Source organism: Dipodomys spectabilis, unplaced genomic scaffold, assembly GCF_019054845.1.
Source record: "Dipodomys spectabilis isolate Male_0828 unplaced genomic scaffold, ASM1905484v1 ptg000002l, whole genome shotgun sequence".
In the NCBI taxonomy this organism is placed as follows: Eukaryota; Metazoa; Chordata; class Mammalia; order Rodentia; family Heteromyidae; genus Dipodomys; species Dipodomys spectabilis.
This window is the reverse complement of record NW_024870679.1, coordinates 46,193,644-46,218,008: the sequence shown is the minus strand read 5'-3', so window position 1 is coordinate 46,218,008 and position 24,365 is coordinate 46,193,644.

Genomic DNA, 24,365 nt, shown 5'->3' with positions numbered 1-24,365 from the left:
GGGTCGTAAGGCCAGAACTCACCCTTCTGGATGGGAGTGGGGCTTTCACAAAAGGAAATGAAAATGTTCATTGTCAGCCTTCTAAGAAAGATGTCATTTCTGCCACAGGAAATGAGGACTTCGGAAAGCAGGCCTTGGTAGGGAGATGAGAAAAGGGTTTTCTGTCTGAGATGCTGGGGGGGGGGGGGGGGGGACACGTTTGTTTTGGATTCTTGGTGTGGAGGTTCTTAGAACATTCCTTGGAGTAGAGTGGGCTGGGGGTGAGAGTGCCTGGACCTTGTGAGGGCCAACCAGAGGAAGGGCCTAGAAACTGTCCTGAAAGGAATGTGGAGGCCAGTCTGGGCTGGCTAGCCTCTCTATAGCACTTTGTTTATTGCAAGGTTGGCCATAAAAATGGATTGTGTAAATCATCCTCTTTTACAGAAAAGTAAAGTAAAAGAGGAACTATTAATGATTATATTCAGGCTGCAAGAATAAATGATGGGGACATGTTGCTACCTGCTTATCACTAACTTTTCAGTAAACTGTTTTTTATTTTGGGTTGTTGTTGTTGTTGTTGTTGTTGTCAGTTGTAGGGCTTGAACTCAGGGCCTGAGTGCTGTCCTTGAGCTTTCCTGCTCAAGACTAGTGCTTGACCACTTTGAGCCACTGCTCCACTTCCGGTTTTCTGGTAGCTGATTGGAGAAAAAAGTCTCACAAACTTTCCTGCCCCAGCTGACTTCAAACTGTTATCCTCAGATCTCAGTCTCCTGAGTAGCTAGGATTACAGGTATGAGCCACCAGCACCCGGCTAATAAAGTGTGGTTTGTTTGTTTGTTTGTTTGTTGTTGTTGTTGTTTTGGTGCCTGTACTAGGGCTCAAACTCAGGGCCTGTGCACTGTTCCTTAGCTTTTTGATTCAAGGTTGGGCTATAGATCCACTTCTGGGTTTTTGGTGGTTTAGATAAGAGTCTTACAGAATATTCTGCCCAGCAGGCTTTGAACTAGCATCTTCAGATCTCACCCTCCTGAGTAGCTAGGATTACAGGCATGAGACACATCCCAATGAATAGTTTTGTTCATGGCTCCTGGCCCACCTGTGCATGAGTTTCCCCAGGGATGATACCTTGGAGGGGAGTTTCTCAATCACAAAGCATGCATGCATACCTTAAGCCTTGTTAGAGAATGTCAAATTGTCTCCAAAGTGGCTGTTGTGACTTGCCCTTCACTTTGCTTCTTGAGCTATTGAACTAAGTCCCTCCGAGTAGCTAGAATTACAAGCTTGAGACAGAAGTGCTTGGCCCTTCAGTAAAGTATCTTTAAAAGTTATGCAGAGGTCCAGCAATGGCACAACAGTGCTCATGTCTCCTAGCTACTTAGGAAGCTGAGATCTTTAGTTCAGAGCCAGCTTGCGCAGGAAAGTCTGTGAGACTCTTTTCTGCAATTAACCACCAACCCCTCCCCCGGCCAGACCCCTCCCCCCAAACCCAAACAAAACAAATATGGAGCTAGGACTCAAATGGTAGAATTTTAACCTTGAGCAGAAAGTGTTCAGGAATAGTGCCCAGGCCCTGGGTTCAAGCCTTGAGACTGGCACATACAGACACACACACACACACACACACACACACACACAGACATACACACACAAGTTATACACGGGCCTCTGTTGTTTGGGAGAAAATAGACATAGGACTGTGCGTATGCTTAAGTCCCATGAACATATTTTAATTCTGGAAGAAATTTTTGTTTCCAAAATGAGGAGAGAAAACTGCAAGCTAAAAGAATTAGGTGCTTAATCAAATGCCTGTAAAACATTAGGTCGACTTTGTTAATGGCTAAATTCATAAAAAAAATGACTTGACATTTGAAATCAGTTTGAAGGTTTGATTTGTCACTTTTCTCAAGAATCCTGAAGAATACACCATTGCTGAGAAGTCAGTTGGCCATAAACCAGTGGTTCATAGCCAAATCATTTCAAAAAGCTAAATTATAAAATGATTTTCAAAAATATTTCTAGCAAGAAATTACTCACTGGAGTTTCTGAGTGTGTGGTAGGTAATAAATAGGTGGTTTGTGGGGTGGCATGGATCCTTCAAAAGTCAGAATATCCAGAAGCAATGAACATCTTGCAAAGATTCCTATTTCAGGCAGAGTCATGGTGGCACACAATGCAAGGCTTTCAGTCCCATCATGGACTCTGTGAGCGGTTCCAGAGATGTGTGCGAACACAGCTTACATAACCCTACACAGTGATCCTGAATGTAGTGTTGATCAGAGTACTATTTCAGAGTCAAAAAAAAAAAAAAAAATAGGGAAGAACTGGGTAGGGTCATCTCCAGAAAGGACGACAGGACACAGGCCTAACCCTTTTAGTCCCAGACACTGTGCATATGAGAGCTGGGGCCTGGTTTTCCCCTTTGTTTACCATCCAGCAGTGACACACACACACACACACACACACACACACACACACAGAGCTGAAGCCAGGGGCAGTAACTATGACACAGGCCACAGTAGCAGCCAGGATGAGGGGTGATGGGGATGAGGGAGAAGGTAATCCCAAATGAAAGGTCTGGGAGGCTGCATAATGAGGACTCACACACACTGAGGCTCAGAGCACTGTGGGAATTTATTCATGCCCAGAGCCAGGGTGGCCAGCATAGGACATGGTCACTGCAGGGCTCCCTGGAGTGTTCTACCAGCCTGTTCCTCAGGCCTTTTCTAAAAGATGTCAGCCATCAAGAATGGTTAAATTCCTGCTGGATGAAACCCACTGGACAGGAGAGTCGGGGGAGCGACTAGCTGGAAGCAAAGGTGTTCAGAAGGGTTCAACCTGTTTTTCTGATACCAGCGCCTGTCTTGGCTGAGCTTATGGCTGCAGGGAACTGTCCTGGAACGGCCTCTCTCCCAAGAGCTTCCTGGCCAATGTTGACAATTTTTTTTACGCATAACAGAGCTTCTTTGTTTACTTAAATCTGTCAACCCTCTCCTAGAGGGGAAGGAAGTGTGTGGGTATTAAAAAAAATTATTCTGAGGAGAGCAGATATTTGAATGAGGTTGCTCATCCAACTGAAGAACTGGACAGGGCCTGGAGGTGAGTGCCACCAGTCCTCACTTGAAAAGTAAGGAAATTTCTAGCCTTTCTATGCCAAAGGAAGAGGTCAAATATCTTGTCCAAGTCATCTAACTATTACTGGAACCATGCCAATCCCAGTCTACTTGGTGTAGTAATGGAAGTGATACTGTGCTAGTTCTTACTGTTGAGAGGACTTGAACTTACTTGGTTGGGAAGAGAAGGGTTTTAGGCTAAAGGGTTGGGATGAACAAGTAAAGGTGGGGAGCGGAGGACTGAGGTAGTCAATCTACATTAAAAAGAGAGCCAGGTGCTGGCGGCTCACCTCTATAATCTTAGCTACTCAGAAGGTTGAGATCAATTCTCAGTTCGAATCCAGCCCAGGCAGGAAAGTCCCTGAGACTCTTATCTCCACTTCACCAGCAAAAAACCAGAAGTGAAAGTGTGGCTCAATGTTAGAGCACCAGACGAGTAAAAATGCCAACGGAACACTCCCAGACCCTGAGTTCAAGCCCCAGTATTGGCACACACACTTACACACACACACACACACACACACACACACACACCTGACTTGTATGAGAGGTAAGCATGTATTAGAGTTATTAGGGTTTTAGATCTTCCTAACGTTAGGTCTAATTAATAATCCTTGTATCTCTTTGTAGCCCACTCACCTACACAGTGTCTGAGCAAAGACTTGAACTTAGGAAGCCTTGCTTCAGGACCCCCTGCTTACCTACTGGCAATGGTGGACTTTTCAGAAGCTAGCTAAATGCATTCATTCATTGCTGTCAGAACAATGGTAAGGAGTGACCACCAGTACCATTTTACAGAGGTGGATGTTAAAGTTCCAATATCCCCTTGCCCCAAGGCCCAACTCTACCTTCTATCCCAGCAGTTATTTCAGAAGGGCTCCTGCTTCATTGAGAAAAGCTCTGTGCTTCCCACAATTCCACATTCCCAGATCAATCGCTCTACGTCTTGCTACAGAGGTCCCTGTCGCCAGTAGATTAGTTTTAAGGTTTTCAATAATTCTGTGCGGAGACAGAGCAGCATAAAGCACAGCTAAAAATATCATTTTTCTGTAGCTGTCATAACAACATTTGGGCTAATTGATTCTCAATAGAATAATGACATCCAGTATGTAGTGAGAAATATTCATGAACAGATCTGTGAAATCCTCGAGGTGCCAGGCCGAGTGGCAGCCCAGGACAGCTCGGGGAATGTGTCCGCGTAGACTGAATGTGAATGCTTGGGCCTGCCACGCGGGTGCGGTGCTGAAGCCTGACCGCCAGCCAGCCATTCAGAAGCCTCCAGGACTGTCTTTGGACATCAAAGTGCTTTAGTCACCAAGGACTGAGGCTCCCAACCCCCGAGGCAGCTTTAATCAGAGAAAGGTGATGAAAAGATTAGAGGTATGATTTATGGAGAGAGATTAGCATCAGAGGAGTTGAGGGGGTGAAGAGAAAAGTCTCTCAAAGTAGTTGAGATAACAAAGACTGCGGATAAGCGATGGGGGAAGGTGGGAAGTCAGCTGCAAGGCTGGATTTTGAGTCTTGAGTGGACCAGTGGGGCAGGAAGGGGCTGTTAGGAGGAGCAAGAGGGAAAGGAAAGGCTGCCTAGCCCAGCCCCTGCCTGCAGAGCTGCTCCTGGCAGCCTCTAGGTGGTTCTAGAGAATCTCCTGGCTCCCAGGGTATTCCTAGGAAAACTGTCTTTGGGAAGTGGCCAGAAGGAGGGCCATGGGGGTACAGGGAGAAGCAAGTGTGTAGGAAAAGTTTACTAGTCCTGAGGTTTTTGGGAGTAGTATGGGGTTGTTAAAGCTGGTTAAATGGCTTTCTAGGCTAGGGGTCTATGGTGTTTGGGATTACATGTGATAAAGTATCAGGCCTGGCTTCCAGGGAGGATGCATTGTGTGCAGGCTGAAGTGTGCCCCTAAGTGTGTGTGTGCACACACACGCACGCATGCGTGCACACGCACACATGACTTTATCTGCATCTGACAGGTGCCAAGTACAGTTTTTATGAGCCCCTTGTCTCCTCAGTCCTCATTTGGTGAAACAAGGACTCTTGCTATTCTGCTTTTACAGAAAAGGGAAACTGAGGCTCGTTGAGTTTATCAACTCTACCAAGTCACACAGCTAGTGGATGGCAGAGTAGGTGCCCACAGGGTGTTAGAGAGAGGGGCGAAGAGAGTTGGGGGTGTGTAAAGATGAGGGTGAAGACATTGCTTGGGATTCTGAAGGATCCATGGGGTGGAGGCTCTGCCAGGAACATGGTGAATGTGAGGTGTGTTCCCGTATGCGCCCCGTGGAAAGCTCAGTGAGTATTAGGTAGATCATGGGGAGGTGTGTCTCACGTGAGTCTGTCTGGAAGCCCCACGAGAACAGAGCCATCCTTGATTGATGTCATCAACGGTGCCACACTGGGACCATTACTCTCCCCAGGCTTCAATAATGCAACCCCTCAACCATCGTGGCCCCTTGGTTCATTCTTTTGCGCATCCACTTGCCTAATCCCTGCTCTTGTACAATCTCACCTGTTGTTTCTAGAAGCTTCCCTGTGGTGTCTTCTGTGAGGTCAGTAACTGCTGATATATTGCATCTCCATACTCCTCTGTAACTGTCTGTACCTTAGTACCACTGGAGGCTGCCATGCCCACCCCTCCCCGCCCCGCTCTGTCACAGGGCACCCCTGGAGCTGCCACTCAACTGTGCTCTGAGAGGGCGGGATGGGATGTCCTGCTTACTACTCAGTGCTTGTGGCACTGTATATAGGCCCAAGAATATAGTAGATGCTCAACAGATAGATCACTCTTAATTTCTGGATATGCTACAGCCTAAACCACCCTGTGTCAGCTTGTTGGTGCCTACCTGGTCGTGGCTCTGCGGTCTCCCTTCCACTCACTGTTCATTCCTTCAACAGGGTTTAGATGTCAGGCAGTCCCCTGATGAGTCTCTTGTTTCCTTCCCCAGCCCTATGGATAAAATGCCATGCAAACCAGCTCCTTCAAGACTTCCTATTCATCTATAGACATTATTAGTAAAAGGATAAAAATTAATAGATCGCATTTATTGAGCCATGATTAAGTGCCAGACACTGTGTTAAGCTGTTAACATGGATTTTACCTCCTGGCAAGGCAAAGCAGCCCCATGATTTAGGTACTATTTTTAATACTAATTTTCCTGGGGAGGAATCTGAAGCCAAGATGTGAAGCAAATGCTTCCCAGTCACACATCAAGTGGGTAAGTGAGTGCAAGATCCAGAAGCTGAACCCAGGTGTGAATGTGTCCTCCACGTTGGTCTCAATTCCTGCTAACTATGGTCTGAGCTGACTTCTGCTACTCTTCAGCCACAAGCAGGAGCTTGTGAAGAAACTATGTGCAGGACATCTAGGCTGACTGCTAGCAACCAGACAAGTATTTATGAGGCTAAGCTAGGATTTGAATCTGGATCTGCTAATGTCTTCCCTCTGGAGGAGTAGACAGTCATTGGTCTCAGGGAAATGGGTAAGAAGGAACTCATAAGGGGACTCAGCCAAGGTGGGAGCCAGAGTCCTGGAAGAAAACAGAAATCCCGGTGCACCCCCTCCCCAAGACCTGGTAAAGGGGGAGGTGACTTGGGACCTGTGAGAGGGCATTAATGTTGCAGATACTCTTGGTCTGGCATGGTCTGGAAGTTAGTGGTTCAGCGGGAGCTTCTGGAACTATTTCCATACCACATGTTCCCATGGTATTAGTCTGTCATTGCTCTGGGAGGGGTGGGGGCCCCATTTTATCTGGATGCTCATTATGAACAGGACAGCATCTCCAACCAGAGGGAGTCGAGATTAAGAGAAAAACAAACCTGCTGGGGGTTGGTCCATGCCTCTCTGGGACTCAGTTTCTGTGTGCATAAAATGGGCACATTACTGATGTTCTTGCTACCTGGCAGGGCTCTGTGTGGGAGCTTCTGCACTCATTGCCTTGGCACTGTGCTCTGTGGGATGCATCAGAATGGGAGGAATCTGGTCAGAAAAGGCAGCATGGGGGAGGAAGGGAAGAGAAGAGGCATGGAAGTGTTCAGTCTAGCCTGTCCTGAATCCTAGAGTATAATACTCCTGTATCATTATTGGAGAGCTCTTTCTACTTTCCTTAGATGAGCATTTTTTTCATCCAGCCATCAATCCCACCATCCATCCATCCATCCATCCATCCATCCATCCATCCATCCATCCATCTGTCCATGCATTTATTCATCCATCTATCCATTCATTTATTTATATATCTGCTCTTCGAATCAATGATCATTGACAGGAGGCATTGGACCAATTACTGTGAGGACCCCTAAACACAGAGGCCTTGGCCCATTTGGGGGAGGTAAGATACATGCACACTTATTAGGATGAGAGGCCTAGAAAGCATCATTCATCAGGTGGGCATGAATAATGGTCCCATAGAAGTTCCTAGTTGGTGGGACCACTTCCAGCAGAGGCAGTCACAGAATGCCTCCTGGAAGAAGAGTATTCCAAATGCAGAAGTCGCCTAGAAGGGTATAAGCACACTATAATGTGAGGATGAGTCTAGGAAGATTGTATTTGGTATACTGGAATTCAGCCATGTTACAGACACACAGTGCCATGACCATAAAAAGAAAAGAAGGAGGAGGAGGAACAGGAAGAAGAGGAGAATGAGTATGGAGAGTATGCTGGGAGATTTGGACTGTCCCCCTTTCTCTCAAGGGGCAAGCACAAAAGGGAAGGTGGGTCCTGCTGTTTTCTTGATGGCTTTTAGAGTTCTCTCTATCTCTTTCCTGTGATTGTCATCCAGACAGTAATTTTACTGTTTCCAGGCACATATCTTTCATGTCACCTGTACCCTCAAATGGAGTCACCACCTCCTCCAGTGCTAGACCCAAAGAAAAGTGATTCGTTCCAATGAGGAAGGAAATCCCAGCTGTGTTGGACTTACGGAGCAATGGTATATTGGTCTCCTTCCTAAGGGATTTGTCAGAGTCGTTTTGACCATGCCTGGATTTTCCCTTTATCCACCAACTTTAAACCCCATCTCTACATCACACAGACTACTGTCGTGGGAGCAGCGCAGTGCAGACACGGCTGTGTGTACAGCTGGGGCATGAAGGGAGCGTAATTAGAGGCCTCCATGACTGTTAAGGGCCCGTCGGATTCTGAGAGCTTGTGAGTCGGCTGTGATCTTTGGAATCCTCTTTAGAAATTCTCTCCAGAGCCTGGGGCATATGCTTTTGCTCGTCTTTAATAATGGCAAATCTTCATGCTTTGAGGTTGGATTTGATTTCGGGAAACAACCACAAGAGGCATTTGGAGCCCAGCCTGGTGGAAGAACAAACTGGAAAATGTGCTTCTGGTTAAATGGGAGGTGTGACTCTAATTGGCATATGGGAATGCCAAGTTCAGGTAGAAGCCAGAGCAGGAAGCTCCAGGGAAAGCTCCAGAGTTACTGCAGGGAATGCCAGCCTGGGAGCAGGCAGAAAGGCAACGCTGCGTCCCCTGGCTTGGGCATATTGGGTACCCACCAACTCGACTTATTTTCTCAGAGCTTGATGTTGTCAATGGCTTAGGAGCCATTTTCAGAGTATCTGGAAGCTAGTCAGTACAGAGGCCAGGAGGGGGGATGGGGAGGGACCGCCAAATCTTACTGCGAGTTATCTCTGGCACTTCAAGACCCCAGAGACCACCCTGTGAGCGGGACTTTAGCAACCCAATAGCTTAAGGTTCACCAAGGAAGGGTAGAGGGACTACCACAAAAGGCTTGGAACTGTAGACCCCAACAGTAGTTTACTGCCTGAAATGACAGATCTTGAACAGCCCTGCTGTGCTGCCTTGATGTCCCTGCAAAGTGTTCTGTGATGGCTGGGAACGGTGACAAGAGGGGTTGGGTCCCTTAGGAATTTACACACATGCTCTTTCTGGCTCCTGGGGGTGTGAGCCTAATTCTGTGCTGACTTCTCTGTGTCCGCATCCCACACCGAGAGATGATGGTCCTTCCTTCCTGCCTGCCTGCCCGCCTTGGTCATTGGCTTTGACGTTACTTCTCCTTGGAAAGACTAAGTCCAAGAACAGGCAGGGAAAACTTGTGAGGGGGTTAGTTGAACATGATTGTTAAAGTATTGTATTATAGTACCTTTTTTTTTTTTTTTTTTGGTGGGGAGGTACTGGTATTGGGGCTTGAACTCAGAGCCTGTGTGCTGTCTGGTGTTTTGTTTTGTTTTTGCCTGAAACTGGCACTCTATTACTTCAAAAACAAAAACTCACTTCCAGCTTTTTTTTGGATGGTTAATTGTAGTCTTATTTTTCTGCCTTCAAACTTTGATCTTCAGATCTCAGCCTCAGAAGCAGCTAGGATGACAGGCATGAGCCTGCTGAGCCTGGCAGTAGGTATTCTTGAGTAGTCTGAAAATAATGCTCTATGTGGTCTTGTGCTGAGAGGCTTTGGGCTCTGAAGACAGGTGCTGAGTGATGCCCCTCAGTAAGAAGCAGGCCAGAGGCTCACACCCAGGACCCTACACATAGCACACCCTCACAAATATACTCAGTATCTCCTGGCACCCTGAATCTTCATCTTCACCCACACTACCTTCCCTATACCCATGTAGCCTCAACCCGCACAAACAAGTGTAACCACACACTTCCCACTCCTCCCCAAATATCCCACTCACAGACAGCCTAGAGGATGCTCCTGGAGGATAGTAGACCTGGAAAAAATTAAGATAACACCTCATAAATACCCTCCCTCCAAAAGCCTTTTAGGGATGTCATAGTCCAGTCCAAAGAGCTGGACTAAAATGGCCATGTGGGAGCCATGTCATCAGACCAGATCCTTTTCAAAACTACCCTTTCTCTGTCTGCAAAGTGGGCATAATAACCCCGCTCACCCAAGTTCATGGTGAGGATAGAATAAGCTAATGAAGATACGTGCTTTGTGTTGTACAAAGTATAAAAAGGGCTGGGTGTACGAGGGAGGCTGAGACTGGAGGACCGCAAGTTTAAGCCCATCTTGGGGTCTATAGCATGGTCTTATCTCCACAATAAAAAGATATACAACATGTTCAATCACCAGTCACTGGATTCTTCAGCCTGGGCCATCAAATGAGAGTAGGCCATGCAAGTCTACCTTGGAAGGGGAAAACCATTTGTTCCCCTCCCCCCCTCCCCATGTCTAGGATCATTTTCGCATCCCCCAGCCTCTGGCTCAGGTGGTTCAGCACTTCTGACCCAGGAGATCGAAGATGTATGTTGGAGGTGGAACTGGTCAGTGAGGACCCAGAAATGGCCAGGCACTTCCCAAAAGAACTTTACATAATCAATGCAGCATCTATTACAAAACATCTATATGCAAAGATGACTCTTGCCCCAGCACATGAAAAAGTGACTATTGGCAAATCCCTGACAAATGTTTCTGGGATGTGAAGGCTTTGGGGAAGGTAAAGAGGGGGACAGAGGGAGAACTTCACAGCTCTTTGAGCTTACAAGGAAGGGTGTGGATCAAGAACTGGTGGTCTGGGGGCAAGAGGAGGTAGGCTGGGGAGGGGGCCTGACAAAGAGCCGCTGAGCAGAGTGCCCATTTCAGAAAGGCACTCAGGAATGTGGCTTGGGGGTCAAGCAATGGCTGGAAAGATACACACTTGAATGATGCGTAGATTATGCCACAAAGAAGTGGATGGACCTCCATGTGCCTTTGGCTTCCTGTAACTGCTTGTGAAACAAACTGTTCCAATAAAAACAGAGGGGGTAACACAGAAGGAGTGGGCTGCGTGAGGCACAGGCAGTGATTGGAACCTCAGAGAGAAAGGCATTTCTATCTTCCTGGGATGTGCACTTTCCAAATGCCAACTAGGGGGTGAGATTGAGACGCAGGACTTGAGGTGGGGGCACTGACGTGGAGTAGGACCGGGCTGGGTTTTGGGAGGGAGGAGCCCCAGCCTCTCTCTGTGTAAGACAGATCAAGGTCAAGTGACACAGGGGGAGGAGGGAGGTCCTCAGGGCTGTGGGCAGGCAGGCGTGTCTGTATGTGATGGAATTTGTGTGTCAATGTGTTTAGATGTGCACATTCTCCCCCGACTCCCCACCTCAAGGAGAAGAACCAACACTTCCCCCATATTTTCAAAGAGTCACAGGACTTCAAACACATGGACTACAATGAAAGGCCAACATGCTGAAGTTCAAATTCCATCTCTGTCCCTTTCTGTGTGACTTGGGGCAAGTGACCAGCTCACTTGGATCTCAGTTTCCTCATCTGTAAACAGAGAGGGAGGGTAATGATATCCACGGGGTTGTCAATTAAAATTAAATAAGACTACCCCGTGCACGCTGTTGTGAGGATGGTCTTAGTGTTTTGAAGATGAGGGAGAGGAAGGAAGCATCGCCTGCTTTCCCCTGGACGTGGTAGATGGATATATATAGCACTCCAGCCAGGCCGGGCCCTGGGAGCTAGAAGTGGGATGCAGAGCCAGGAGCTGTTGGCAGGCAGGCCTGGGAGCCGCCCCACACCCGCTGGGCAGTTTGTATGCAGCCGGTGTTGTGAGTGTGTGTCCCCGAGAGGGGAGGGCTGCTCCATAAGACTGATTGGTTGCTGTTGAACCTCATTAATCAAATCTTACCGGAGAAAGCCTCCTGCAGCTGCTGGCAGGTCAGCGTCGGGGAGATAAGTGATGTAGCCAGACCCAGCGAGGGGGAGAGATGAGGCAGCCATAAGTCTTGACTGTGGCAGGCTTAAGGCAGGAGCTCTGAGTCCGCTCGTTCTGGGTGCCTGGGGCAAAACTCCTCCAAGTCAGGAGTCAGGGTAAAAGTTCTTCCTCCCCAGGGATCCTGAAGAAAGAGGAGCTGAGGTTGGGACACATGTTGGGAGGCAGCCCCTGGAAAAGTAGGGGGAAGGGAGTGTTCTGTGAATTGTGGAAACAGGGAGTCAAAGATAACCTGATGTCTGTGAGGTCTTGGTCCTCTGGTGACTGCATTCCCCCTACAACACCCATTCATTCCCACACACTCAGCATCCACAAGTTTCCCCCAGCAACACCTGTGACCGAAAACCTGATGGTCCAAAGGAAGTCTGCTCGGACAGTGATCTCCTCTACTGCTGCTCAGTGGGACAAGTCACAAAACTCTGAACCTGTTTCTTCACGGATAACTACAAGTACAGATAGAGAAGGCTGGGCCCTGTACAATTCCGCCATCCTCATTGACAACCCCGCGCTGAGCACCCAGAAGCTTCCTGTTGTAGAACCCAGAAACCTGAGCTCACACATCTCAGGTGGTTCCCTTTCCCAGGATGGCCAAAGGTCAGGGCTGACTGTAGTTGTTCAAGTGGCTTGGTCTGGCTAGGGAACAAGGAATCTCAAGTGGGTCTTAGGGGGCCTCTGACAGGCTGGGCCAGCGTATCACTGCTTTGATTCTCTACTTAGGCCAAAGGGTTGTTTGGACTCTTTCTCTGGGTGCAATTATTTCTTCTCTGCCATAGGATGCCCTCTGCAGCAAGGCAGTAAACTGAGCAGAACCCCGGGGCTTGGCTTCCAGGCTCCATCTCTCATCAGTTAGCTGAATAACCTCTGGCTGTCCTTTCTCCTAACTTTCATTTTCTATTCAAAGCAGAAGGACCATTTCAATGAGTCTTTGTTTGTTTGTTTGTTTGGCTTACATAAAAAACAAACAAAAATAGTAGAGCATGTTGTGGAGAGGCAGGCATGTGGGGCACTCTTACTAATAGTTATTTTGATTGAGTCCCTGGGGAGGCATTATGGTGACTGCTCCCCCTAGGGGCCATGCCACGGCACTCCTTCTTTTACCAACCTAAGTCCCCCCTGCCCCTACCCCAGGGCCCCCCTTCCTTCTCTCCCAACTCTGCCCATCCCAAGCTCCTCTCCCCACTTCTTCCCACTCTGTTCACCACCTTCCTGGGACCACACTTTAACCTTTCACCTTTGGAAGAGATGAAATGGACACTCACGTTTGCAATCTCAGAGAAATGGGGAGAAAGATCCCCACTGTACCCAGCAGAGGGGCAGATGATGATGATGATGATGATGATGATGATGATGATGATGATGATGATGATATGTTCTTTTGCACAAAACGCGTTCTGAACATTGTGCTGAATGCTTTACAAACAATCTTTTCGCACAATCTTCACAACATCCTTGTGAGTGAAGTCCTATTTTAAACCTGTTTTACAGCCAAGGAAGCCCAGGAAGGTTAAGTAACTTTTCTAAGGGCACACCAGACACCAGTGCCTGGCTGTGGAGGCCTTGTCTGTAACCCTAAGGGTTGAAATCCCAGCCCAGAAAATACCACTTCCTTTTCTTCTAACCCTGCACTACATGGCAGAAGCCCCCACATGTAGAGGTTTGGCTGAGCCTAAGTTCAGGAGTTGCTAACTTCTTAGTAGTTGTCTCTTTGCCTCATTCTGGGATAAAACTGCATTTGGTTTTTAAAATTCCCTTTTTATTTAGTCGCTGTGAATGTTAAGAACTGCCAGTACTGGGAGCTGAGATCCCATCCATATGCCAGGTTTTAAATAGCAGACTAGAAACAAGTTTACACAGGAAGATCAAACTCATCCCAAACATGCAGCTACCGTACTGTTCAGACAAGAACCCCCTGGCCCCCGCCTCACCCTGCCCACTCGCCCTGTCTTCCCACTTCAAACGGTGGCGGAAAATCATCTCTCTTGTTTTAGAAAAACAGAACTGAACTCGGGGCTGCTGCGTTTTCAGGGGGGAAGGCATGAGGCGGGACCCAGCCCAGGAGAGGTGTGTGCTCATGGCTTTTCCCCAAGGCAGGGCTAGCCCTGGATGACTTTTCTACATTCATTCTGGAAGCTTCTAGCTCTCTGAAGTCAAAGGTGTTTCAAGATGCCCAGTGCAGTAAATCTTAGGAAAGTCTCACGGCAGTGTGTGGCGGAGGAAATGCATGAGACATGGCCACTGTGTGGGCCCAAGCTCCCTGTGCTATGTGGTCTTGGGTGGAGACTTGACCCCCTTCCCTCCCCCCCTCCACCCCCCCCACCATCCCTTTCTGGAAAAAAAAAATCATTGTTCACATCAAGAGCCTAGACTCAGGCTTATATTTCCTGACAAGGAACCTTGAGCAAACCCTGCCTGAGCCTGTTTCCCTCTCGTAAAGGAGAAGTTGCAGTTATGCCTGCCTCCCAGAGTATGTGGTTGTGAGGGTTAACAGCCGTGATGCACTGGACCTAAAGCCTGGCATCTATGAACGGCAGCAGTGAAGATCACCAGAGCCTGGTGACCATCAGCCATCTGATGTCCTTGTGGGGGTAGTAGCGTTATCTATGCATGACCCCCTCCCCCCCCCACCCAGAACTTCTTCAGCCACATCACAGTGCTTTACTCTGGGGGGTGGATCTCTACTATAGGGGTTCACAGAAGGAGCTAGTCCTCTCCCACCTAGTATTTTTATAACCTGGACTCCTGGGGCCAATCTGGGCTTTGAGAGGGGGTGGGTTTGATCTATAGGCTGGGCAGCCTGCCTGAGGGGAGGATGGGGGGGGGGCTCTGACCCAGGGGTAAATCATGGACTTCCCCCAGGGCCCGTCAGTTCCCCAGGAAAGGAGCCCAGGGCATTTGTTATCTCAATGTTTCCCCTGAGGGGCTGACCACATGATTCATTTCACTCACACTAATTGGATGTAAATTAGATGAGAAATCAGTAATTTGTCCAAAGATTTGTCATTCTAGTGGCTTTCCAGGCAGAGCTGAAACCTTGGTCGTGCAGAAACCCCTAGCCGTAAGGGAAAAGGAACAGAACTGAGACGGGGAGAAGGGAAAAGGAGGGGTGCTTTCCTGGGCCTCACAGCTTGCATTGTTTTAAAAGGAGAGAGGGGAGGTTCAGGAGTGGGGAGAGAGGAAGAAAGATGGGCAGCTGAGGGTATAGGGGAGGGAGAGAGTCTAAGGGTCTGTGGTTGCTTTGGGTACTAGATGGAGGTGAGGAAATCCAGCATCCATAGGGAAAAAAGGATTTCTCCACCGCTCTTCCCTACAATGATTGCTAGTCAATCCCTTGGGGCCCACTCAGGGCCAGGAAGCTGAGCAGCTGCCTCTTGAGCATGATGGGCTGTGGTTTTAATGAGGGGGAGGACACAGACTGAGCCCCAGCTCCTGGGAGTGGGATCAGACAATGACATAGGGGTCAGAGCAGGAAGGAAGAGGCACATCTGACCACAGAGCTTTGGTGGAGAGTAATGGCAGCAGCCGGGGTCCCCGAAGACACCCAGTGTTGCTGTAGGGTTGGGCAAGAGCAGCAGTGCATGTTCTATTTATTAGAGAGACAGACAGAATCCCCAGAGGAAGGGTGGAAATGTAAATATTTTTAAAGTGCATCTGAGCCTACTTGCGTAGAAGGTACAAAGGATGGGAGGGAAAGAGCGGAGGATGGCTGCTAAGAAAAGAGAAGGGTCACTGGCCTGGAGATCCTTTAAGGTCACTGTGTTCCTACCTATGATGGGAACTAAGACTCCAGGTTGGTGCTAGAGAATGGTTGGGTGGGATTCCTGCCCACCCCATTCTGGAAGAGAAACCTCCAGCATCTCTAGTGAGGGAAGGACTGAAGAAAGTGGGCCCCACCTGGCCAGGGAGGCGAAAGTACAAGGCTGTAGACGTGGAGTAGAGGCCATCTAGGGCATCATACAAGGTCAGGAGCCCTCCGGGGAGACAGGTTCAGGAGAGAGGGTGTGAATTATGGAGACCTTGTGTTTGAAAAGACTCATTGTTATGTGCTCATTTATTTACAACACCATTCCAGAGGTATTTATTAAACTCCCACTGTTTGCCAGGCTTGGTGCAAGGTGCAGAGACTGTGCCAATCAGACTCAGTTCCTCCGACTCCGAATGAAGCAGCAGAAAGTCTGGGAGGGGAAGCAGACACTAATTAAACACCAGTGCACAGCCAAGTGTGGTGATGAACTACCCAGAATGCCATGCAAGACGGGAGCCCAGGGCTTCTGCCAGCATGGGATGGGGAGTTGGACCCAGGCTGAAAAGTGGGGAAGGCCAGCGAAAGAATGCTAAGATAGTCAGTTCAAAGTGATGAAAGTGGGGGGCAGCATTTGATTTTCACAAGGTGAGGCGTTGGCCTTGACTGGATGGACCTCACTTGTTTGTGCAGGAGACGGTGCAAAAGAGCATTTGAACATGCTTTGTGGGTGCATGCCAGTGTGCTGACAGGGGTTTATCTTTCTACTGATGAGTATGCCTGTAGTTTTCTGGTGGAATGGGGGGTGCCCTTATTTGGGGGTGTATTTCAAATATGAATGGTGGTATCTGGAACTAGGGGTCATTTGAAATAGATATCATGTCTAAATTTTTGGTCCTTGATCCAAAGTTGAGAAAGAAATAGAAGCCACATTTCTTCCTTTTGATGACCCAAATTACCCAGATTCTCTGTGTTTGATGTGGTTCTTTCTGTAGACTGTGACACCTGGCCTTTGCTCAGTGGGATTCAGCTATGGTTCTGTACCCTAAAACTCTCATTCCAGTCTTCCTTCTTTGGTACCTTAGATTTTATTGAATGCCTATTAAGTTCTGTGTAAAGGCCTTCCACTATGCATTTTATTCAGCCCATGTTTGAAGCTCCATTTTACAGAGAAGAAAATGGAAAGGTCAAATGACAGGTCCAAGGTCATCCTGCGGGGACTGGAAGGGCAGAGACACCATCTCCAAACATAGAATGTCTGACTCCTGCACACCTACTTTGAACTACTGCCTTCCCCTCTCACGAGTCTGTCCTTCCTTCTTTCTCTTCTGTAAACATCCCTATGTTCATGGTGGCCAAGAGGCTGGTTATTCACGTCACAGTATGGCTCCCAGCTTTACACAAGCCGCGTTTCATAACAAGGATCTGATTCATGCACAACTTTTGAGGACACCTATATCCGCCTCCCGTTGCCAAGTTCCTCGGCAAATGTTAAGGTGTTGAGGGAGAGGCATCGACATTTTAAAGCTGGAACACATCCCCCTCATTCCACACAGACACACTAGGGCCCTGCGGGGAGGGAGGCTTATGAAGGACAATGCAAATCCCCAGGGGAGAGTAAGAGACACGAACGAACGTCCCCTCTGAGTTTGCTGTGTTCCAGCCTGCATACCCGACTCATCACTGAAAAATCAGGGTATTCCATGGAAAACCGCAGCACCCCAGTATATAGCAAAAACCTCTCCAGATCAATGTGGAACCTCAGACGTTGCCAGTGTCAAAGGCACCACCCAACCATTGTTAAGTTCTGACAAAACACATCAGGTCTTAGGCTGCACTGTGATGCTTTGTTTTGGGCAATGGTTTTGGACAATGACACTTATTCTTAAAGGGGCCATGTATGTACCCCACTGGCTAGAGGACAGGGAAGAGGTAGCCTAAGAGAGATGCCCCTGTGCCTGTGCCAGTGGTGGCTGGGGCTTTAAGAGCATCTCTTCAGAACACCTGCTGATAGGACCACAGGTGGCTGAGACTCCAAACCAAGTCTTAACCTTTTAGCATCTCTGTTTTCTCATCTGCCACAATAGCCCTGCCATGGGTTTCTTGGGGTTGTGAGAATCAATCAGAGCAAGTAGTATTGAACCTGGACAAGCTGATAAATGATTGAAGGCAAGTAAAGGCCCACCTTGGCCCCTTGTACACAGGAAGCAGGCCCTCCCCTGAGTTTTTCCTTCTCCTTTCCTGGCTAGGCTGTGGACTTTGCTGATTAGGTAAAGAAGCTAGGAGCCACCTCTCGCCTCTGCTTTTGAGTGCAGCTGCGAGTTTGTTGTAAACAGCAAATGCCATTTTTCTAAAATGAATAAAACTAAAAAAATGAGGTGGAATTCATGTAACATAAAGCTGACCATTTTTAAAGTCTACAACTATGTAGCATTAAATGCATTCATCATATTTTATCTATATCAGGTTCAAAATATCTTCATCACCTTGAAAGAAAATCCTGTGCACGCTAGAAGTCAGTCTTATGCTACCCTGTACCCCAAGGCACTGGCAACCACCAGTCTTCTTTCTGTGTTGCAGATTTCCATCCTCTGGATATACCACATAAAAGGAGTTATATAGCATAACAATCATTCATGTCTAGCTTCTTTCACTGGCCAAATGATTTCACCCACTTTATGTTATGTATCACTACTTCATTTATTTATTCATATTGGAAAAATCCTATCTTTTATTAAGTTTACGTGGTTGCACAAAGGAGTTACCCCTCAACAAATCATTTTATGAAGACAATGCATCTTGATTGCTGTTACCCCTTTTGTCTTCTCATTCCTTTTTATGACTGAATAGTATTCTAGTGTGTGGACCTACCACATCCCATTTGTGAACTTGTATATTGATAGACATTTGAGTAGTTTACATGTGTTGCTATGGGCAACAGTGGGGGTAAAAACATTGGTAGACAAATATTTGAATGCTTCCTTTGAGTCTTTTGAGTCTAGGTCTCAGAGGAAAATTGATGACTTTCATGGAAATTGTGTTTATCTCTTTGAAGAACCAGCAAACTTATTTCCATATTGTTGGGCCATTTTATATGCTTATCAGCAATGGACAAGGTTTCCAACTTTTCCATATCTTCATCAACATTCATTTTTTGTTGTCTTAAATAATAATAACATTCAACTATTACTATTTAAAACTTTATTAAAATCATAACTATTATTTGTTTTCCATCTTAGTTGGTATGGAGACATATCTCGTGTTTTGGTTTATACTTTCCTCATGACTATAGATGGCATTTCTGCCATCATACGAGCTGCCTCCTGTGTTTCTTGTTGCTGGCCGTTCGTGTATGTTCTTTGGAAACATAGCCATTCAGTTTCTCCGCTCATTTCTGAATTGGGTTGTCTGTCCTGTTGAGTTGGTGACACCTCTCTGGAATGTTGATGAGCAAGGATTTGGGGATACCTACCAAAGCTGTCTGGGTCATCTGCTCACTGTCCCCAGCTGTCACAAATCAGGATACCTGACAATTCATACGAATTTGTATCCTAGCATGCTAAGCAGAGTCAAGACCTGTTCAAGTTATTTTGGAGTAAGTTGCACTTGGACTTGAATCCCAGTTCCTCTGTCTTTATCAGCTTTGTGCTCTAGGAGGCTTCCTCTTGTGGAGAATGTCTGAGGGTTGTTGAGAGAACTCATTAGCGTTGGGGTGGGCTCAAAGCCTTGGGGTTGTGCCTGACAACTGGGAAGTGCTCACAAAGTAGGCGTTCCTTCCTTTCTCCTCACTTCTCTCCTCCAACCATCTCTTGTCTTCCCTCCCATCCTTCCTCAGTAAAGTTCATGGAGACTTACAGAGAGCCAGGGGGGCTGGATCAGGAGGCAGCCACCAAAGCTCTCTACCAGATGTTAACTGAGACGTCATCTTACCTGGACACACAAGGGACTGGTACCCAGAGTGAGTGGGGGCATGATGAACAGGAATTGCAGGTGAGAGAGGCAAGAAGTAGCTAGCACTTCCCTCCACCGGTCCGGTTACTAGCACAAAAAGGTATGCAAACCAGGGGAATACCAAATGTAGCTCTTTAGAATACGAACACTAAACTGATGATTTACCCAGTGTACAATGCCAAATTTATGTACAAAGCTTCTAGACCAAGTGTTGGATTGAATTGCTCATCAGATTGGACATTTGGTCGTCCAGACTGGTCCTAGGCTCTTAGGAGAAAACTGAATTCTACGGTTAGGAGATTGGTGCCAGAGTTATTTTTCTTTTCCTTTTTTTTGTTCTTATCTTTGGCTTTGTGGGTCAAACTAAAATTGATCATATACATACACACATATGTATGTATCTATATAAAATGACTGCTAACATCTATCGGATGCTTACCACTTAGCAAGTGTGTTACATATATTGACTCAACTAATCTCACGACAACCCTCTTGCTGTGATCTGCATTGGATCCGCTCAGATGTCAAAGCTCTGACTTCCGGCCCCAGTGACTGTACTGTGGGCGGTGCCTGTAAAGATATGATTCATGTGCAGTGAAGTCACAAAGGAGCTTTGACCCGAGGAAATGAATGCCCTTATAAGCAAAGGAAGAGCTACAATTGCTTTCTCTCTGCCATTTGAGGTCACAGGAAGAAGATAGCTGTCTGCTTGCCAGGAAGTAAGCCCTTGACCCCATCCATACTTGCATTCTGACCTCCTATTTTCAGCCTCCTGAACTACTGGAAAATAGACCTCCATTGCTTAAGCCAGAGTTGATTAATGTACCTATGAAATAGAAATGTTTACCATGAGCACTTAGGTACTTGCAGAGAGAGTAAGTCCCTCGACCAAGCAAGCTCACACAGCCAGCAGGGCCAGAATTTAAGTCTAGTTATCTGGCTCAAGACCCTGTAAGTTTGACATCACATTACAGGGAAGCCATACAGGGGACGGATGCCACTCTGCTCACCATCTCTCATTGGACCCTGTTTGAAGTCTTCTGAACAAGGAAAGTAGAAGAAAAGAGAGAGGGGTGACTCATCAACACAAACTGTGAGCATTGTGCTCCAGTCAGAGAGAAGAATCAGGCTGGTGTGTTCTAGTCAGAAGGAGGGGTTGGGCTGGTGTGCTTCAGTCAGAAAGAGGAGGCAAGCTGATGTGGTCCAGTCTGAAGAAGAAAGCAGGCTGGTACGCTCCTGTCAGGGGGAGGAGGCAGGCTGATGTATTCCAGTCAAAAGGAGGAATCAGGCTGGTGCCCTCCAGTCAGGAGGAAGAGGCAGGCTTATGTGTTCCAGTCAGAAGGAAGTGGTGGGCTGGTGTGCTCTAGTCAGGAGGAGGAGGCAAGCTGGCTTAGGAGAGCAATTGATATGTACTTTCTCCCAACTCCATCTTCAGGGACATCATGTTGGTAGGTTGAAATCCACCACCATGGTGGGAGTATTTACACCACAGAAATTGGCCAACACTATAAAGCAGAGCTTTTATACTGGAAAGCCAGTTGTTAAACATTATAGTGTCCAACCCTGTACCACATCAAACACACAGAGCAAGTGTGCAGGGGCCAAGGCTCCTCGGCAGCAAGGTAAATAAATCCTGACCCTGCAGAAGCCTGTCTGAGGACGTCCCACTTGACTTTGACAGAATGATCTTTGCTGGATGTTGAGGCTGAAAAAACCATTTAGAGATATCCAAGCCAACCTCTCATTTCTGGAAAAACAGGGTCCACAAAGGGGAAGTGACTTGTTAGAAGTCACACAAAATGTATCTCAGTGATTCATGTCAAACTTCCCCCAGTCAATGCAAGCCTATAGATCTTGTTCGGGGTATGGGGTAGTTGCGGGGCAGGGGGGCGGGGGGGGGGGGGAGGAGGAAGGAGGAGGTAGAGCCAGAAGTTTTCTGACATAGATTAAACATGGATGCTACTGTTTCAGGATCTATTCTGTGAGGATAGGGTAGTGTTTTCCGGGTTTCCTGGCTATCCCCTGTCTTGAATTAATACACCCAAAAGGGTGTAGTAGAGAGATAAGCAAGATGCACACAGTGTAATCAATAATGCAGCCTCTTCTGTCTCAGCGTGGAAGTCAATGCGAATAGCACAGCTTGTAAATGTGCAGATTGGACCGGAGCCCTAAAGTGCACCCTAGAAAACACGGCTGCGTGTTCTTCATCTACAGCTAATTATAACTTTATTCATTACAGTCTGGCTCATAAGATTATAGACCTAAATCAGGAATAGAATATGTGTTACATATATATTTTTGTAATACTTTCTCTCCGTCAGAAGTGAGTCTCTGCCTCTATCGGAGGCGTGAAGTCAGAGTCCCATCCCCGAGTCAGGCATCTGCAATGTGGCATTTTCTGTCGCCGCCCCACACTTTGCTCAAAGCAACGTGAAGGTGTTAATCAACTCAGAAAGCACCCGCCCCGCCTGCCCCGCCCGGCGAATCAGAGCGCCTGTCAGAGGAAGATGTCAAAGGAGTTATTAATCTTTGGGGCCAAATGTTTTTAATTATGTACATACAGTATTCAAATTAGGTTTAAAATGGTCTTAGAGGTTCGGCTTTTCCTTGTGCAGTTTATTCTGCTGAGCAGAGGGGGCATAGAATGCAAGGGAGAAGGCATGTTGAGAATTTCTTTTCTCTCTCTTTCTTTTCCTTCCTTCCTTCCTTCTTTCCTTCCTTCCTTCTTTCCTTTCTTTCTTTTTCTTTCTCTTTCTTTCCTGCTTTCCTTCCTTCTTTCTTTCTTTCTTTCTTCTCTTTTGTTCATTTTTGATGCACATACTGGGGCTTGACCTCAGGACCTTGCTCTCTTGCTTGGCCATTTTGCTCAAGGCTGATGTTCTACCACTTAAACCACACCTCCATATCTGGCTTTTTGGTGGTTAATTGGCTAGATAAGTGTCTCAGGGATTTAGCTGCCTGGGTTGGCTTTGAGCCACAATCCTCAGCCTCCCACATAGCTAGGATTACAGGCATGAGCTACAGGTGCCCAGCGGTATGTAGAGGATGTCTCTTGTTTCAGAGAGCTTGTTGGAGCCTCTCAAGGCTCAGTCTCTGGGCATCTTTGACTCTTGTTTCCTTCCTTAAGTGACCTCAATCTATTCTTGGCTTTAAACAGCATGTATATGCAAAAAAAAAAAAAGGAAAAGAACTTTGAAATGCAGGCCTCTGGCCCTATTCTGTGCATTCAACTTATAGAATCATATAACTTCCTGCTGGAGTCTCTATTTAGATGCTTCTAGAGATCTCAAGTCTACAATGCTCAGGAAAAGAAAGCTGTTTTTTTTTTTTTTTAACCCTTCTAAACCATAGCCTTCTCCTTGTGGCCCTGAATGGTAGCATTACCCACTGTCCATTGTTACTCAGTAAGTGTGCTATCCACTTGCACAATGTACAAAGCCGAGAGTCATTGTGGATTCTTTTCTTCCTTCAGCTGGTGCATCAATGAGTGCTGAGTGAACAATACCTGCAGATTGTACCCTGTTCCCATTTCCTTCTCTGCAGTGTCTCCATGCTTCCTTGCACCACCATCTCTCCAAAGTTACTTTCCTGATTTGAATACCTGTAGTCCTCACCTCCATACTCACGATTCTCCTACAGCTCAGGAACAAACTCCAAATCCCCTGTCAGGGCCTCTAAGGCCTTACACTGTCTGGCCCAGCCCACTCACCTGTCCCATCTCTATTCTTCAGACTGTCCATTGGCTTTCTTGACTCATTCCAGCCTTCGACCTGGGACTTTCTGTTTTTGCATCCTGGAAGACTCATCTTACTGTTCTTAACCCTGCTTGGAATCCTTCAGATAGGGTCCCCTTGGAAGATCCTTTCCAGAGATGTGTGTGGCATGGAGAAGGGTGGCAAAGCCCTCCACATCAGTACAGGGAGTCTTGCCCTTTCTCCAACCATATCTTCATGAATTTAAGAAAAACAAGGAGGAGAATGGAGGGAAGGACCAAATGCTGACAGTTCTTCAGATGACTCCATAGGCAGAATGGCAGGCCCCAATCCACTGAACAATCTGTCAATGATGATAATTTATTGATCTGACATGGACCAGGATTAGGCATCCTGGACCTTAGATGGTGCCACAGTTTCTTGCGCCATACTTTTCCATTCTTTTAAGACACTTCCAAAAATTCTTCTCCGGGTCCTAATTCAATTCTTGTTATCATTTTGCTGAGTTCCAGAAGCCTTGGGCTCTAGTCTTCCCAAGGACAGGAAGTATAATATGATTCTCTCTCTTTCATGCTTAGCATTGTACCTAGCACATAGTAGGCATGTTGAGAAGGACTGGTGAAAGACCGTTGGTTCTGTGGCTGTCTGAGACAGCATAGGTTGCTTTGCCTTTATGGCTTTGCTATTCCCTATACAATTAGATGGCAGGCAAAGGGAGGATGACCCTGTGCCCTTGAATTCCACTTAGTGAGTTCTGGTTGCATGTCTACTGCATAGAATTCACCACCAAGGGAAGCAAACCAGTCCTCCCAGCACCATGAAATAGGCTAGTGGCAATCAGGGCCGGATCCTTGTCACCTAGGAACTTGGAGTCCGGTTGAGCAAAGAAGTAGATGTGGTCTTCTGACATTCTGTTCAATGCAAAGGGTGCATTTTAGTACAAGGCTGAGGTCTCCTCTGGAGAATAGAATTTCCCCCTTTTGCTGAAGATGCCAAATGAGGCCTGGCATGAAACATGGATTCAAAAGTCTTTTTGTGTGCAAACAATATATCCACGATAGAACAGTTTTATATTTCCTCATCTGACATGCCAGGGTAGTGCTTTGTCTAAACCACATTGTTTAAGCTGAACAATTGTATGCCACAGATTTCATGTTAATAAGAGAATCCTGGAGTTGTTGCCAATGGGTGTTTAAGAAGTCATATAAAGA